Source organism: Delphinus delphis, chromosome 6 (assembly GCF_949987515.2).
Source record: "Delphinus delphis chromosome 6, mDelDel1.2, whole genome shotgun sequence".
NCBI classification, from domain to species: domain Eukaryota; kingdom Metazoa; phylum Chordata; class Mammalia; order Artiodactyla; family Delphinidae; genus Delphinus; species Delphinus delphis.
The window spans coordinates 48,868,828-48,888,091 of record NC_082688.1 but is presented as its reverse complement, the minus strand read 5'-3'; the positions used below and the strand labels follow the sequence as shown (position 1 = coordinate 48,888,091).

The following is a 19,264-nucleotide window of genomic DNA, read 5'->3' as shown; positions in this document are numbered from 1 at the left end:
TATAGTACAGGGAATTATACTCAATATCGGTAATAACTTATAATGGAAGAGAATGTAAAAAATATATACACACACACACACACTCATATATATAACTAGATTACTTTGCTGTACACCTGAAACTAGCACAACATTGTAAATCAACTATGTTTCAATAAAAAAACTTTTTAAAAAAGAATCTCAACATCACTAATGATCTGGAAAATGCAAATCAAAACCACAATGAGTTATTACCTCAAACCTGTTAGAATGGCTATTACTATAAAGACAAAAAATAGCAAGTGTTGGCAAAGATGTGGATAACAGGGAACACTTGTGCACAGTTGGTGGCAATGTAAACTGGTGCAGCCACTATTAAAAACAGTATGGAGGTTTCTCAAAAAATTAAAAATAGAACTACCATATGATCCAGCAATTCCACTTTTGGGTATTTATCTGAAGAAAGCAAAAACACTAACTCAAAAAGATAAACGTATCCCCATATTCATTGCAGCATTATTTCCAATATCCAAAATACGGAAGCAACCTAAGTGTGTCCATCAATAGTTGTATGGATAAAGAAAATGTGAATATATATATATATATATATATATATATATATATATATGGAATAATGGAATATTATTCAGTTATAAAAAAGATTGAAATCTTGCCATTTGTGACAACATGATGGACCTCGAGGGAATTATGTCAAGTGAAATACTGCATGATCTCTCTTAAATACTGACTCTAACAACAAACAAACAAAAAACCGACCTCATAGATACAGAGAATGAATTGATGGTTGCCAGGGGTAGTTGGGGGAAGAGGGAGCAGAAATGGGTGAAGGGGGTCAAAAGGTAAACAATTTTTTTAAATTTCTTTTAAGAAACTTAGTCTACCAGTGGTATAAAGTGGACCACAAAGACAAATTTTGAAATGCACTAAGTGATATGCAGATTTAATACTGTTGGAATTGAGAGGGGAGTTCACGATGTTATAAATGTACATCCAATTATTCCCAACTGATCCAAGACAATGTCGTCATGTACAACTCTTAGGGATTTTACTGGCAAAAAAAAGTTTAGCATGGATGAGAGGTAGCTATTCCCCCGCACCCTTGTTTAACACGATATGATGAAAGTCAGTCTTAGATCAAATTCTGCCTCTCACACCTTTGCTGAGCATTACTACAAGCAAGCACAAAACTGTCATACAACTTGTTTTGTAACTCTGATGAAGTCCTGCTCTTCACCAGTTTGGGTGATTTGATCACACTTTGCATGACAGGTTCACTCATACCAGATGTGATAATATTCCTTTAAATGGACGTGAAACAACCAGAAATGCGTTAGACCCGAAGTCTGACCATGGAACTGCTGGGTGTTCAAAATTTGGGAACCACCTCTAAGGGTAAAGCTCATAGAACTTACACCCAGTTCACAAAATAATGGGGAGTGTCTGAACATTTTAGCCAATCTATTAATACATATCTTGAATATCTGTAATTTCTCAGTGAGAGTCCATTTCTAACATTCATCATGCTAATGACAAGCCATCAATTTAATAAAAACCCATTTCTGACATTTGCTGTACTAATTAGCAAAGCATCTGTCTGGTATTAATCAATATATGGATAGCAGATGCACTTGTGATAGCACCTCTCTAATCACTTAGGAAGGTAGAGTGGGGCTAGATAATGGAGAATACGGTACAGAATTTCCACTTAGTTACACAGGTTTGGCTTTGGCTTTGTTTTTGTTTTTTAAGGCAGGGGAGTAACAACTAGAACTTGAATTCAGGAAGATTCATTTGACCATCAGATTTGAGGGAAGGGGGGACGACATGTGAAAAAGATACTGAAAGCAAGTAGGTGAATAATAAAGCCACAACAGTTGCTGTCTAAGAATAGAAGTGGAGAAGTGGAAGAAAAGTACAAGAGTTATTTATATGTAGAATATATAAAAATACTGATTCTGCCTACCATGTGTGTAATGTTTGGTCTCTCACATATCACCTTTGATAGAAACTATGGAAAATGGATATTATCTTCATTAAGGGTGAAGGTTCAGAGACATTAAATTGACTTCCAAAAGTCACAAACCTAGTAAATGCTAGAATTGGGACTCAGAGCCAGGCAGTGTGCTACACTAAAAAGAGCATGGGAAATGGCAAAGTTTAGGAAGTAGGCAAGCTTGGGGTGAAAGATATACATGCTTTTTTTGGTGAAAGTGTAAAACTAGGACTACCTCTGAAGTGAGTAATTTAGCAATATACTTTAAATAAGTATCCCCTTTGACTTAGCAAATCCACTTATAGCAATTTATCCCACCTATATACTCTCACATGTATTTCTAAGCATATGTGTGAGAATATTATTAAGTTCAATATTCTTTGAAATAGCAGTAGGTTGAGGATGAGTTAATAAATCATGGTGCAAATATCCATTTAATATAATAATGTACAGTTGTTTGTTTTCTATATACTGACATGATCAGATCTCCAGGATGTATCAATGAAAAGAGCAAAGTACTGAAGAGTGTGTGTGTGTGTATTTGTCATTTGTGTTTAAAAACACACACACACACACACACACACACACACACACACACACACACACACACACACACACACACACACAGAGCTACATTTTCTGTCTCTTGAAGGATACAAAGAAACTAACAGTGGCTGCCTCTGAGGAAAAGAACTAGATAATTGAACAACAGATTGGGAGGAAGATTTATTTCTCACTAGTCCTTTTGTATGTTTTGAATTATATACCTTTTATTACTTTTTAAATTGTTTTAAGAGAAAAAAAGAGTATGGCCTCTGAACTCAAGGAGAATTTGTTTCTTCTACTTAATTAGCTATGTGGCCATATCCAAGTTATTATCTTCTAGTTTATTGTGACCACATTATAGAACATATAAAAAAGAAACCAAAAAGTCTCTTAAGAAGCCAACACTCAAGACACAATCACTATAAAACTTTGGTGTAATTCTTCCTAGTCTTTTAAAAAACCTGTACTTCTTTCTGGTTACAAAGTAAACAATTTAACTTTTAAATGTATTACAAAATTTATTGGTCCATGTAAGGTACAGAGATTTATTGATGAAGATTTAGAATAATGAGTAGAAAGTACTTAAATATTTGTTTATTGTTTAATAAATGCATCATATTTTCCTGTTCAGGTCCAGGAACTAGCTCTTCTTTATTGACAAATCACCCTTTCTGGCTAATATTATATCCCACCTGGAGAAAAAAGTAGCAACTGTGTTATTACTTTAAATACCATAACTCTTGGGAATTTATACTGAAACAATATAGGTCATCTCACCTATGCAGTCCCCCAGTACCAATTATTTAATGCTGGTTACATTATTGCTCCCTAGAGTGCAGCATCCAGCCACTTCCAGTGACTGTCAGAGAGGGACACTGTGCTCTTTGATGATGAGAGCAAGTCTTACCCTGAGTATGCAGGAAAACAAGAACCATCATTCATTTTCTAGTCATGTAAAATTTACCATTCGGAATTTTATAGCATGAAAATAGAACAACAGATTTTCCAACAGTGACTTCTCTTGAGCTCTTTAGGCCAGAATCACTGCATTCCTAGACCAGGTTCTCACTCTCTGTTGACCACACGCCTGCCTTCCACACAGTACTGCCAGGAGAGGAGGAGAAGCAAGGGGCCCATGTGCAACATGAGAACAGCAGCCCCATTCAGACAAGAAACGTCTGACCCTTGTTGGGCATGACTTAAGACCAGCCTGGGAGAGCACAATGTAGCCACATCAATCCAAGGCAAGACAGGACATAAATTGGAAGGGGCTGTTGGCATTATGGAGCAAAAGTTGCAAAAGCCCTGAGAGCAGGAAGACAGATCATCTTTGAGCATCTTTGTTAAACCACTTTGTTTTGTCTCTGTTACAGTAGTACAGAATTATCACACTCCCATATACAACTGTCCCTCGGTATTCTCAGGGGGATTGTTTCCAGGAACCCTATGGATACCAAAATCCTTGGATGTTCAAGTCCCTTACATAGAACAGTGTAGTATTAGCATATAAGCTATGCACATCCTCCCTGATACTTTAAGTCATCTCTAGATTACTTACAATACATAATACAATGCAAATACTGAATACATAGTTGTAAATACAATGTAAATGTTATGTAAAGAGTTGCCAGTCCTTGGGGCTTCCCTGGTGGCGCAGTGGTTGAGAGTCCGCCTGCCGATGCAGGGGACACGGGTTCGTGCCCCGGTCCGGGAAGATCCCACATGCCACGGAGCGGCTGGGCCCGTGAGCCATGGACGCTGAGCCTGCGCATCCGGAGCCTGTGCTCCGCAACGGGAGAGGCCACAAACAGTGAGAGGCCCGCGTACCACAAAAAAAAAAAAAAGAGTTGCCAGCCCATCGCAAATTCAAGTTTTGCTTTTTGGAACTTTCTGGGACTTTTTTTCCCTGAGTTTTTGTGATCCATGGTTGGATGAATCTGTAGATGCAGAACCCAAGTATATGAAGGGCTGACTTTATTGGATATTGAAAATCTTTTTAATATTCATAAATCCGGTAGGCAAGAAAAATAGTATTTTATTTTTGCTCTAATTTAAACCATCATTATATTACTGGGGTTGAGCCTATATTTATGTTTCTCAATCATTTGTATTTCTTCTTTAAATTATCTGTTCACGTTCTGTGCCCATTATTTTCTACTAGGGACTTTTTCATTCTGATTTTTAGGAAATCTATCTATATCTATCTATAAATATATATATATATATAATCTCCATTTTCCCATGATATAAGTTATAAAAAGTTATAAATAGTTTTCCCAATATACCTTTTGATTTTGTTTATGGTGTTTTTAGTTGTTCTAGATAAGACTTGTTGGCTTTGTGGGGTTTTTTTTCAATTTTGTTTTAATCAGATTTTTCAATTGGTATTTTATGTCATTTCAGAAAGGTCTTTCCTACTCTTAGATGATATCAATAATTTACTCATATTTTCTTATGTTTATACTTTTGCTTTTAAATTTTTGTTTTGTCTATAGTTGACTTTGATATAAGAATGAGGGAGGGATCAAGCCCCACCCCTACCCCCCCCAAAAAAAGCCCAATCAGTCGTGCCAATACCATATACTAAATAGTCTACCTTTCCTCCATTAGTTTGAAATTCCATCTTTATCATCTATTAAACCCCAATCTGTATTGGGTTACATTGGTCTATTACCATATTTTTTAAATGACTAATTCTCGACAAAATATTAGCAAACCGAATCCAACAACACATAAAAAAGACCATACACCATGACCACATGGGATTCATCCCAAGTTCACAAGAATGGTTCAACGTATGCAAATCAATGGGATACACCACATAAACAAAAGACAAAAACCACACCATCATCTCAGTAGATGCAGAAAAAGCATTTGACAAAATTCAACATCCATTCATGATAAAAACTCTTACCAAAGTGGGTAAAGAGGGAACATTTCTCAACATAATAAAAGCCATTTATGACAAACCCACAGCCAACATAATACTCAGGGGTGAAAAGCTGAAAGCCTTCCTGTTAAAATCTGGAACAAGACAAGGATGCCCACTCTCACCTCTTCTATTCAACACAGTATTGGAAGTCCTAGCCAACGCACTCAGGTAAGAAAAAGAAATAAAAACTATCCAAATTAGAAGGGAAGAGGTAAAAGTGTCATTATATCCAGATGACATGATACTATAGATAGAAAACCCTAGAACTGATCAATGAATTCAGCAAGGTAGCAGGATACAAGATTAACATACAGAAATCGGTTGCATTTCTTTACACTAAAAATGAAATATCAGAAAGGAATGTAAAAAAAGAATCCCTTTTAAAATCACACCCCCCAGGCTTCCCTCGTGGCGCAGTGGTTAGGAATCTGACTGCCAATGCAGGGGACAGGGGTTCGAGCCCTGTTCCAGGAGGATCCCACATGCTGCGGAACAGCTAGGCCCGTGTGCCACAAATGCTGAGCCTGCACTCTGGAGCCCACAAGCCACAGCTGCTGAGGCCTGCGTGCCTGGAGCCTGTGCTCCACAACAGGAGGGGCCACCGCAATGAGAGGCCCGTGCACTGCAAGGAGGAATGGCCCCCACTCACTGCAAGTAGAGAAAGCCCACATGCAGCAATGAAGACCCAATGCAGCCAAGATAAATAAAATAAATTTATATTAAAAAAAATTGCATCCCTCAAAAATAAAATACTTAGGAATAAAACTAACCAAAGAGGTGAAACACTTATATACTGAGAACTATAAAACATTAATAAAGGAAATTGAAGATGATTCAAAGAAATGGAAAGATATCCCATGCTCTTGGATTGGAAGAATATTGTTAAAATGGCCATCCTGCTCTTTCCACCATCTTTCTGTGCCGCCATATTGGTGTGCATGAATGTCCTGGCTGATACGCTCAACAGTATCAACAATGCCAAAAAAAGAGGCAAACGCCAGGTTCTTATTAGGCCATGCTCCAAAGTCATCGTCAGGTTTCTAACTGTGATGATGAATCATGGTTACATTGGCAAATTTGAAATCATCGATGATCACGGGGCTGGGGAAATTGTTGTGAGCCTCATAGGCAGGCTAAATAACTGTGATCAGCCCCAGATTTGACGTGCAACTCAAAGATCTAGAAAAATGTCAGAATAACGTGCTCCCATCCCATCACTTTCTTTTCATTGTACTGACAACCTCAGCTGGCATCATGGACCAGGAAGAAGCAAGACGAAAACACACTGGAGGGAAAATACTTGGATCTTTTTCTAGGGATGTAATACACACATGCAAATAAAATGCCTCAGAGGACATCCAAAGCAATCTACAGATTTAATGTGATCCCTATCAAATAACCCATGAGATTTTTCACATAAGTGTAATAATAATAATCTGGGAAAATATTATGAACAACCTTATGCTAGTAAATCCAACAACTTAGATAAAATGGGCAAATTTCTTGAAAGACACAGATTACCCAAGCTTACCAAGGAAGAAATATATATAACCCGAAGAGCCTATCTATTAAAGAAATTGAATTTGTAGTTTAAAACATTCCCACAAAACTGCAGGCCCATAGGGCAGCACAGGTGAATGCCACTGAACATTTACAAATTCTTCATAAACTCTTTCAAAAAATTAAAAAGGTGAGAATACTTCCCAACTCATTTTATGATTACAGAATTACCCTGACACCAAAACCAGACAAAGATATTACAGAGAAATGGCAAACCAATATTCCTATGTTATAAACACAGATATCAAAAATCCTAAACAGAGGGCTTCCCTGGTGGCGCAGTGGTTGAGAGTCCGCCTGCTGATGCAGGGGACGCAAGTTCATGCCCCGGTCCGGGAAGATCCCACATGCTGTGTAGCGGCTGGGCCCGTGAGCCATGGCCGCTAAGCCTGCGCGTCCGGAGCCTGTGTTCCGCAATGGGAGAGGCCGCAACAGTGAGAGGCCCATGTAACACACACACACACACAAAAATCCTAAACAAAATTTTAGCAAATTGAATCCAAAATTTATAAAAAGGGTAATACATTTGACCAAGTGAAGTTTATCTCAAGAATGCAAGATTGTTTTGACACTTGAAAATCCACCAGTGTATAATTCATCATATTAACAAACTAAAGAATATTCATCTATAAATATATAAATAATTATTTCTGATTATGTCAATAGATGCAGAAAATCATTTGAGAAAATCCAACATCCATTCCTGACAAAAACTCTCAGAAAAGTAGGAATAGAAGGAAAAGTCTTCAACGCATTAAAGGGCATTTACTTAAAATCCTACAATTAGCATCATACTAAATTCTGAAAAACTGAATCAATTTTCCCCTAAGATTAGGAAGAAGACAAAGATGCCAAACCTCAACATTAAAGATTCCAGCCAGTGCAATAAGGTCAAGAGGTAAGAAATAAAAACCACCTATATTGGAAAGGGAAGAAGTAAAACTGCCTTTTTTTCACAAATGTCATGCTCCCCTATATAGAAAATCTGATGAAATCTATAAAAACTCTACTAGAGCCCGTAAGTGAGTTAAGTGAATTTACAGGATACAAGATCACTATATAAGAATTCGATTTCCGGTTCAAGATGGTGAAATAGAAAGATCCTGAACTCACCTCTCACAGACCCACCGAGTCTACAGCTACATATGAATAAACTTCCTCTGGAAAAAAACTTAAATGTTGGCTGAGCATGGACTACACTGGGCAAATGAGAAGAAAACCACATTAAAATGGGTAGGGGGCTTCCCTGGTGGCACAGTGGTTAAGAATCTGCCCACCAATGCAGGGGACATGGGTTCGAGCCCTGGTCTAGGAAGATCCCACATGCTGCAGGGCAACTAAGCCCATGTGCCACAACTATTGAACCTGCGCTCTAGAGCCTGCGAGCCACAACTACTGAGTCCATGCACCTGGAGCCTGTGCTCCGCAACAAGAGAAGCCACTGCAATGAGAAGGCCGCGCACTGCAATGAAGAGTAGCTCCCACTCGCTGCAACTAGAGAAAGCCTGCGCGCAGCAACAAAGACCCAACGTAGCCCAAAATAAAATAAACAAAATTTTAAAAAAAAGGGGGTAGGAATGGCTGGGACACAATCTTGCTATACATACCACTGTTGATACAGTGACCCCAAATCAGGAGGGAATTCAAAACCCAGAGCTTCTCCCTGAGGATTGAAGGGTATCAATCGCACATCAAGCACTCCAACTTTTAATACTTGCACCTGAGAGATGAACCCCCAAATACCTAGCTTTGAAAACCAACCAGGCTCACATCCACAAGACCCACAAAACTGTAGCAATCTGAGAAATGGCTCTAGAAGGGCTTGCACACTTAGACTCTCCCTCCCCAGGGCTCAGCTGAGGCAGCAGATTGCATTTAGACCTTGAGTGAAAGAGGTTCGTTTTCATGTATTAAAGCATTGGCCTGGGGGGCAGGCATCTATTTTTACACACACATCTAAGAGCTGTTGAAACACTCTCCAGAAACAGAGACTGGTGGGGGCCATCTATGTGCTGTCACTCCGCCTTGCTTAGCCAACAGACGCCCTCTTTTTCTTTCTCTTTTATTCCTATAGGCCTCATTTTTATGCTCCCCTACTTCCTCACTACAGCCAGTGGGCATCGTCTTCATGCTCTTAATTCTGCTGTGATCTCGAGCACCAGGATCTCCCAGAAGGGAGATTTTACATGTGTCTGATGCCCTGAGTTTTGCAGCCATTGTCTAGGGGATGCCCCTTGATTGCCTGACTCTAGAGGCCAGGAGAGCATGCATTTCTAGGTCCCCTGGGGCTGTAACAATCAGAGAGACAGTTTTTGGTAGGCTACCACGCCCAGGGCACTGCACAGCAGACTCAAACACCCTCCCAGTCATTCTGTGAGAGAAGCCTATTTGCTGGTCCAGGAGCTTTGGCCTAAGAGATGGGCTTCTGGTTTGATACACAACTAATGGCCTAAGGAAGCGGTCTCAGGGAACAGAGGCTGGTGGGCACAATCTTTGTGCTCTCCCTCTGCCTCACCAGCTCACCAGTATCTCCCAGAGAGGAGCTTATACCCTTGTCTGGCACCCTCATTTTTGTAGCTGCTGCCAAGGGACACTTCCACATGATCTGGCTCTGGTAGCCCGTAGAACTATAACCAAAGAAAAAGAGTTCTTAAATAGCTAACATTCCCAGGGCACAGCAAGAGCAAGAGACCCAGGAGCTCAATCTCTCTGTGAAAGAGGCCTATTAACTAATCATCACATCACAGATGCAGCCTGAGGGGCAAGTTTCTAATTAAACACACATCTAAGGGCTGCCTGTAATCTTTTCCACAGACCTCAGAAGGGGGGGCTCTGCCATCCTCCGGAACACCAGCATCTCCCAGAGGGGAGCTTTCACATGTGTCAGGTGCCCTGGCTTTTACATCTGGTGCTCTGGTTTTTGCAGCTACCAACCAGGGGACGTACCTTGACTGCTTCTGCTCTGGTGGCCAGAGGGTCTTGTGTTCCTGGGTCCCAAGGGACTGTAAGAATTGGAGAGGTAGTTCTTGGCAGGCTACCAAATCCAGGACACTGCGCAGACAGAAGACTGAAACACACCCACGGTCATTCTGTGAAAGAGGCCTAGTTGAATCTCCTGGAGCTTTGGCCTGAGGGGCAGCTTCAGGTCTGGCACACATCTAGGGGTCTATGGAGCTGATCTCAGGGAACACAGGCCAGTGGATGCCATCCTTGCACTTTCCCTCTTTCTCACTAAGGCTCAGTGGTACGTCCCAGAAAAGAGCTTATATTCTTGTCTGGAGCCCTGATTTGTATGACTTCTGCCGAGGGGACACCTCCAGATCACCTGGCTCTGGTGGTTGGTGGTCCCACAGGACTGTAGACCAGCCTGTGGTCCCACAGGACTGTAGATATTTGCAAACTTTAAAATCTGCTGTCTCGGGGTTTGGCTTCCAATCTGTCTGAATCTAAGTGTTGACTGAGAGCCTCCCCTTTTGGGATGTGTAGTACAGGTCTTGGCACACCTTTAACTACTGGGAGCTATTAAAAGTATAATAGTTGCTTGGACAATCACAAAGGTTTGAGAGACAACCAGAGGCTAGGGCAGGGTTGAACAAGATTCATCTACACAAGGCCACTCCTTTTACACTGAGAGAAGTGGTTGTTTAATCTACTTCAAGAAACCAACACAGGGAGTCAAGAAAATGAAGAAACAGATGAATATGTTCCAAACAAAAGAATAAAAGCTCAGGAAAAAAAGAAAACCTTAACAGAATGTAATTTACCTGATAAAGTGTTCAAAGTAATGGTTATAAGGATGCTCACTGAACAGGGGAGTAAAATAAATGAACACAGTGAGAAATTCAACAAAGAGATAGAAAATATAAGAAAGTACCAAACAAAAGTTACAGAGCTGAAGAATAACTGACCTGAAAAGTACACTACAGGGTTCAAAAGGAGACTAAACAAAGTAGAAAAAAGGAACAGTTAACTTGTTGACAAGGTACTAAAATTCACCCAATCAGAGCAGCAAAAGGAAAAAATAAATATAAAAAAGAAGATAGCTTAAGGGACTTATGAGAAACCATCAGATGGGCTAACATTCATAACATTAATGGGCTAACATTATAGGGCTCCCAAAAGGAAAAGACAAAAAGGGGCAGAAAAATTATTTGAAGAAATAATGGCTGAAAACGTCCCTAAACTGGGTAAGGAAAGAGCATCCAGATCCAGGAAGCCCAGGATCCAAGTTCCAAATAAGAGGAACCCAGAGATCCACACCAAGACACATTTTCTTAAAATGTCAAAAGTTAAAGACAAGGAGAGAGTCTTAGAAGCAATAAGACGAAAACAACTTGTTACATACAGGAGAATTCTCATAAGACTATCAGCAGATTTTTCAGCAGAAATTTTGTAAGCCAGAGGGAAAAGCACTATATGTTCAAAGTGCTGAAAGAAAACAAACAAATTACAACAACAAAAACTTCCAACCAAGAATACGCTACCTGACAAAGTTATCAATCAGAAGTGAAGGAGAGATGAGGAGTTTTCCAGGCAGGCAAAAACTAAAGGAGTTTGTCACCACTAAACTGGTCTTTCAAGAAATATTAATGCGACTTCTTTAAGCTGAAAAGAAAGGGTATTAATTAGAAACAAGAAAACATATGAAAGAATAAATCTCACTGGAAATGTAAACATAAAAAAGGTAGTGGATTAATCACTTTTAAAGCTAGTATGAAGGTTGAAAGACAAAAGTGGTAAAAATAACTATGATTACAACAATAAGTAACACACAAGATAAAAAGATATAAATGTAATATCAAAACCATGAAAGTTGGATGGAATAGAGTAATTGTGTAGAGCTTTAAAATGAGATCAATCTGGGCTTCCCTGGTGGCGCAGTGGTTGAGAGTCTGCCTGCCGATGCAGGGGACATGGGTTCATGCCCCGGTCCGGGAGGATCCCACATGCCGCGGAGCGGCTGGGCCCGTAAGCCATGGCCACTGAGCCTGCGCATCCGGAGCCCGTGCTCCACAACAGGAGAGGCCGCAACAGTGAGAGGCCCGCGTACCGCAAAAAAAAAAAAAAAAATGAGATCAATCTTAAGTTGTTATTGACTTAAATAAGATTCTTATTATATGTAAGCCTCATAGTAACACAAAGCAAAATCTTATAGTAGATATACAAAAGATAAAGAGAAAGGAATTTAAGTATACCAGAAAGGTATCAAACCACAAAGGGAAAGAGGAAGAGAAGATGGGAACAAGAGGAACTACGAAACAACCAGGAAAACAATGAACAAATGGCAGTAAGTCCCTACCTATAAATAATTACTTTAAATGTAAATGAACTAAATTCTACAATCAAAAGAGAAGAGTGGCTAAATGGATTAAAAAAAAAAAGGTCACACCTATAGGCTGCCTATAAGAGACTCACTTCCAATGTAACAACACACAGAGACTGAAAGTGAATCTATGGAAAAAGATATTCCATGCAAATAAAAACAAAAATAGCTGGGGTAGCTATACTTATATCAGACAAAATAGACTTTAAAACAAGGACTGTAATAAGAGACAAAGAAGGGCATAATGATAAAAGGGTCAATCCAACTAGGGACATAACATTTGTAAATATGCATCCAACACAGAAGCACCTAAATGTAAAAAGCAAATATTAAAGAGCTAAAAGGAGAAATAGACAGCAATACAATAGTAGTAGGGGGCTTTAATACCCCACTTATATCAATGGATAGATCGTCTAGGCAGAAAATCAATGAAGAAAGCATGGCCTTAAATAACATATTAGACTAGGTGAACTTAACAGATATATACAATATACAGAACATTCCACCCCAAAGCAACAGAATATGCATTCTTCGAGTGCACATGGAACATTCTCCAGGACAGATTAAGTGTTAGGCCACTAAACAAGTCTTGATAAACACAACAGGACTAAAACTATATTGAGCATCTTTTCTGACCACAGTAGTATGAAACTAGAAATCAATTACATGGAAAAAACTGGAAAATCCAAAAATATGTGGAGATTAAACAACATGTTACTGAACAACCAATGTGTTGTTCAAGAAGAAATCAAAGGAACTTCCCTGGTGGTACAGTGGTTAAGAATCCACCTGCAAATGCAAGGGACACGGGTTTGATCCCTGGTCCAGGAAGATCCCACATGCCGCGGAGCAACTAAGCCTGTGCACCACAACTACTGAGCCTGCACTCTAGAGTCTGTGAGCCACAACTACTGAGCCCACATGCTGCAACTACTGAAGCCCACGTGCCTAGAGCCCATGGCCCGCAACAAGAGAAGCCACTGCAATGAGAAGACTGCACACTGCAACGAAGAGTAGCCCCCACTCACTGCAACCAGAAAAAGCCCACGTGCAGCAATGAAGCTCCAATGCAGCCAAAAATAAACAAATAAATTTATTTTAAAAAGAAGAAATCAAATAAGAAATTTAAAAAATTTCTTGAGACAAACAAAAATGGAAATACAACATAGCAAAGTTTATGGGTTGCTGCGAAAGCATTTAAAGGGTGATGTTCATACCATATGATCCCACTTTTATGTGGAATCCAGTGCAAACAAAACAAAAACACAAAAAACAACTAACCTAACAGATACAGAGAATAAATTGGTGGCTGCCAGAGCAGGGGGGTTGGGAAGTGAGAGAAATGGATGAAGGGGGTCAAAAAGGTGCAAACTTCCAGTTATGAAATAAATAAGTTATAAGGATATAATGTACAGTAATGGTGAATAGTCAACAATACTGTATTGATTATATGAAAGTTGCTAAGAGTGGATCTTGAAAGTTATCACAAGATAAGAAAATTGTTTTTAACTATGTAAGGTGACAGATGTAATCTAGATTTATTGTAGTGATTATTTCACAATGTATACCAATATGGAATCATTATGTTGTACATCTGAAACTAGCATATTATATGTCAGTTATAGCTCAATTAATTTTTTATAAAGAGAACTAGTTGTATTTCCATATTTTAGAAATGAATCAGAAATTGAAAATTAAAAATATGGTTTATGATGTCATCAAAACCCAGAATTCTTAGGAATAAATCTATCAAAAAATGTGAAAGACATACACTGAAAACTACAAAACATTGCTGAGAAATTAAAGAAGATCTAAATAAATGGAGAAATACATATTGTTCAGAAGTTGGAAACTCAGTATTGTTATTATTTTTCCAAATTTATCTCTAGATTCTGCACAAGCTCAATCAAAACCCTAGCAGACATTTTTATAGAAACTGACAAGGTGATCCTAAAATTCATATAGAAATTTGAAAGACTGAGAATTCTCAAAGCAACTTTGAAAAAAAACAAGGTTTGATGGCTAACACCAGAAGATTTCAATAATTATTATAAATGTAAAGTAATCAAGACAGTGTGCTATGGAGATAAAAATAAACAAATCAATGGAACAGAATAAAGAGTCTATAAATAGACACACATACATACAAACAACTAATTTTCAAGAAAATTGTCATGAGAATTTAGTGGAGAAATGGTAGCCTTTCATCTGGAACAACTGAATAGTCCTATTAAAAAAACAAAGCAAATAAACCAAAAAAACAACAAAAAACCCACTTTGATCCATATTTTGCAATATATAAAAAATTAACTCAAAATGATCATAGACTTAAATATAAGATCCCAAACCATAAAACTTCTAGAAGAAAATGGGAAAACTTTTGTGATCTTGGGTTAGGTAAATATTTCTGAGATATGAGACCAAAACACAATTTATAAAATATCAAAATTTTCAATTAGACTTCATCAAAGTTTAAAACGTTTGCTCATGGAAAGGACTGGTAAAAGAAAAAATAAAAAGACAATACATCAAAAAAAAAAAAAAAAGAATACAGATTCTTTTCAAGTGCACATGGAACATTCTCCTGAATTGACCACATACTGTAGCACAAAACAAACCTCAACAAATTTAAGACTACAGAAATTATTTCGAGCATCTTTTCTGACCACAACAGCATAAAACTAGAAATTAACCACAGAAAAGGCAATGAGAAAAAAAACGATTACATGGAGACTAAACAATATGCTACTAAAAAGACCAATGGGTCAATGATCAAATCAAAGAGGAAATTTAAAAATACCTTGAGACAAATGACAATGAAAACACAACCAGGGACTTCCCCTGGTGGCACAGTGGTTAAGAATCTGCCTGCCAGTGCAGGGGACACAGGTTCGAGCCCTGGACCAGGAAGATTCCACATGCCGCGGAGCCACAAAGCCTGTGCGCCACAACTATTGAGCCCGCATGCCACAACTACTGAAGCCCATGTGCCTAGACCCCCTGCTCTGCAACGAGAAACCACCGCAGTGAGAAGCCCATGCACCACAATGAAGAGTAGCCCACGCTCGCCGCAACTAGAGAAAGCCCATGCACAGCAACAAAGACCTGATGCAGCCAAAGATAAATTTAAAAAATAAATTAAAAAAAACCCACAACCATACCAAAAGTATGGATGCAGCAAAAGCAGTTCTTAGAAGGAAGTTCAGAGTGATACATGCCTTCCTCAAAAAATAGAAAAATCTCAAATAAACAACCTAACCTCCACATAAAAGAATTAGAAAAAGAAGAACAAACAAAACCAAAAGTCAGCAGAAGGAAGGAAATAATAAAGATCAGAGAGGAAATAAATAAAATAGAGATTAAAAACAATATAAAAAAATTAGTAAAACCAAGAGCTGGTCCTTTGAAAGGGTAAACAAAATTGACAAGTCTCTGGCCCAGGCTCACCAAGAAGAAAAGAGAGAGAATCCAAGTAAATAAATTAAGAAACAAAAAGGAGAAATCTCAACCAATACTGCAGAAATACAAAAATACCATAAGAGAATACTATGAACAATTACATGCCAATAAATTCCATAACCTAGACAAGTTTCTATAAACATATAGCCCACCAAAACTGAATCAAGAAGAAATCGATAATGTGAACAGACGAATCACTAGAAGTGAAATAGAATCTGTAATTTAAAAAACAAAAATCTCCCTACAAACAGAAGTCCAGGACCAAGTGGCTTTACAGGTTAATTCTACCAAACATACAAAGAAGAAATTTTACCCATCCTTCTCAAACTCTTCCACAAGAACGAAGAGGTGGGAACACTCTCAAAGACATTCTATGAAGTCACCATCACGCTGATACCAAAACCAAAGACACCATGAAAAAAGAAAATTACAGGCCTATATCTTTGATGAATATAGATGCAAAAATTCTCAGCAAAATATTAACAAGCTGAATCCAACAACACATAAAATAGATCATACACCATGACCAAGCTGGATTCATCCCAGGGTCACAAGGGTGGCTCAACATATGCAAATCAATGTGATACACCACATCAACAAAAGAAAAGACAAAAACCACACCATCATCTCAGTAGATGCAGAAAAAGCATTTGACAAAATTCAACATCCATTCATGATAAAAACTCTTACCAAAGTGGGTATAGAGGGAACATATCTCAACATAATAAAAGCCATTTATGACAAACCCACAGCCAATATAATACTCAGGGGTGAAAAGCTGAAAGCCTTCCTGTTAAAACCTAGAACAAGACAAGGATGCCCACTCTCACCTCTTCTATTCAACACAGTATTGGAAGTCCTAGCCAAGGCACTCAGAAAAGAAAAAGAAATAAAAAGTATCCAGATTGGAAGGGAAGAGGTAAAAGTATCATTATATGCAGATGACATGACACTATAGATAGAAAACCGTAAAGACTCCATACAAAAACTACTAGGACTGATAAATTCAGCACAGGAGCAGGATACAAGATTAACATACAGAAATTCGTTGCATTTCTTTACACTAACAGTGAAATATCAGAATGGGAATGTAAAAAACAATCCCTTTTAAAATCTAACCAAAAACAAACAAACAAAAACTTAGGAATAAACCTGACCACAGAGATGAAAGACTTATATGCTGAGAACTATAAAACATTAATAAAGGAAACTGAAGATGATTCAAAAAAATGGAAAGATATCCCATGCTCTTGGATTGGAAGAGTTAATATTGTGAAAATGGCCATACTACCCAAAGCAATCTACAGATTTAATATGATCCCTATCAAATTACCCATGACATTTTTCACACAAATAGAATAAATAATCCTAAAATTTATATGGAACCATAAAAGACCCAGAATTGCCAAAGCAATCCTGAGGAGAAAGAACAAAGCAGGAGGCATAACCCTCCCAGGCTTCAGACAATACTACAAAGCTACAGTAATGAAAACAGTGTGGTACTGACAAAAAAACAGACATATTGGCCAATGGAACAGAATAGAGAGCCCAGAAATAAACCCACACCCCTATGGTTAATTAATCTTTGACAAAGGAGGCAAGAATATACAATGGGAAAAAGTCTCCTCAGCAAGTGGTGTTGGGAAAGTCGGACAGCTGCAAGTAAATCAATGAAGTTAGGACACACCCTTACACCACACACAAAAATAAACTCAAAATGGCTTAAAGACTTAAACATAAGACATGATATAAACTCCTAGAAGGGAACATAGGCAAAACATTCTCTGACATCAATCATACCAACTTTTTTTTAAGTCCATCTCCCAAGGCAATAGAAATAAAAACAAAAATAAACAAATGTGGCCTAATCAAACTTACAAGTTTTTGCACAGTAAAGGAAACCATCAACAAAAAGACAATCTACAGAATGGGAGAAAATATTTGCAAATGACACAACCAACAAGGATTTAATTTCCAAAATATACAAACAGCTCATACAGCTCGACAACAAAAAAGCAAACAACCCAATCCAAAAATGGACAGAAGACCTAAATAGACATTTCTCCAAAGAAGACATACAGATGGCCAATAGGCACATGAAAAGATGCTCGACATCACTAATTATTAGAGAAATGCAAACCAAAACTACAATGAGGTATCACCTCACACCAGTCAGAATGGCCATCATCAAAAAGTCTACAAACAACAAATGCTGGAGAGGGTGTTGAGAAAAGGGAACCCTCTTGCACTGTTGGTGGGAATGTAAACTGGTACATACTGAAAACAGTATGGAGGTTCCTTAAAAACCTAAAAATAGAATTACCATATGATCCAGCAATCCCACTCCTGGGCATATATCCAGACAAAACTATAATTTGAAAAGATACATGTACCCCTATGCTCATAGCAGCACTATTCACAATAGCCAAGACATGGAAACAACCTAAATGCTCATCAACAGATGAAGGAATAAAGAAGATGTGGTACATACATACAATAGAATACTACTCAGCCATAAAAAAGAATGAAATAATGCCATTTGAAGCAACATGGATGGAACTAGAGATTATCATACTAAGTGAAGTAAGTCAAAACGAGAAAGACAAATACCATATGATATCATTTATATGTGGAATCTAAAATATGGCCCGAATCTAAAATATGGCCCAAATGAACCTATCTACAAAACAGAAACAGATTCACAGACAGAGAGAGCAGACTTGTGGTTGCCAAGGGGGGCGGGGTGGGGGAAGGATGGAGTGGGAGTTTGTGGTTAGCAGGTGTAAACTATTATATATAGAATGGATAAACAACAAGGTCCTACTGTATAGCACAGGGAACTATATTCAATATCTGTGATAAACCATAATGGGAAATCATATAAAGAAGAATGTGTGTGTATATATACATATATATGACAACTACTTTGCTGTACAGCAGAAATTAACATTGTAAATCAACTGTACTTCAATTAAAAAATTAAAAACCATCTGACATTTGCAAAAAAAGAAAAAGAAAAAAGACAAGTCACGAACTGGACAAAATAATTTCAGGGCATATATCTGATAAAGGGCTTATATCCAGACCATATAAAGTACTTCCAAATTAGAAAATAACCTAATTTTTTAAATAGGCATAAAGTTTCAACAGAAAATTCACTAAGGAAGATATACAAGCAAATAAGCGCATTATGAAGTTCTCAACATCATTAGTCATTAGGGAAATGCAAATTAAAATCATAACTGGATACAACTACACACTGACTGAAATGGTTAAAATCAAAGAGATATAGTACCAAGGGTCAATCAAGACACAGAGGAACTGAAACTCTCCTACAAGTGTTGGGAAAGTAGAATGACATAGCCACTTTGGAAAACAATTTGCCAGTTTCTTAAAAAGTTATACATACACATACCATATGATACAGTTATTCTACTCCTAAGTATTTCAA

The 19,264-nt window shown here is 38.0% G+C and overlaps 1 pseudogene; it reads left to right on the top strand.

Annotated features, from left to right (window-relative positions):
• The first annotated feature begins 6,066 nt into the window (after nt 1-6,066).
• Nucleotides 6,067-10,829, top strand: LOC132427309 (small ribosomal subunit protein uS8-like; annotated as a pseudogene).
• Nucleotides 10,830-19,264: the final 8,435 nt, after the last annotated feature.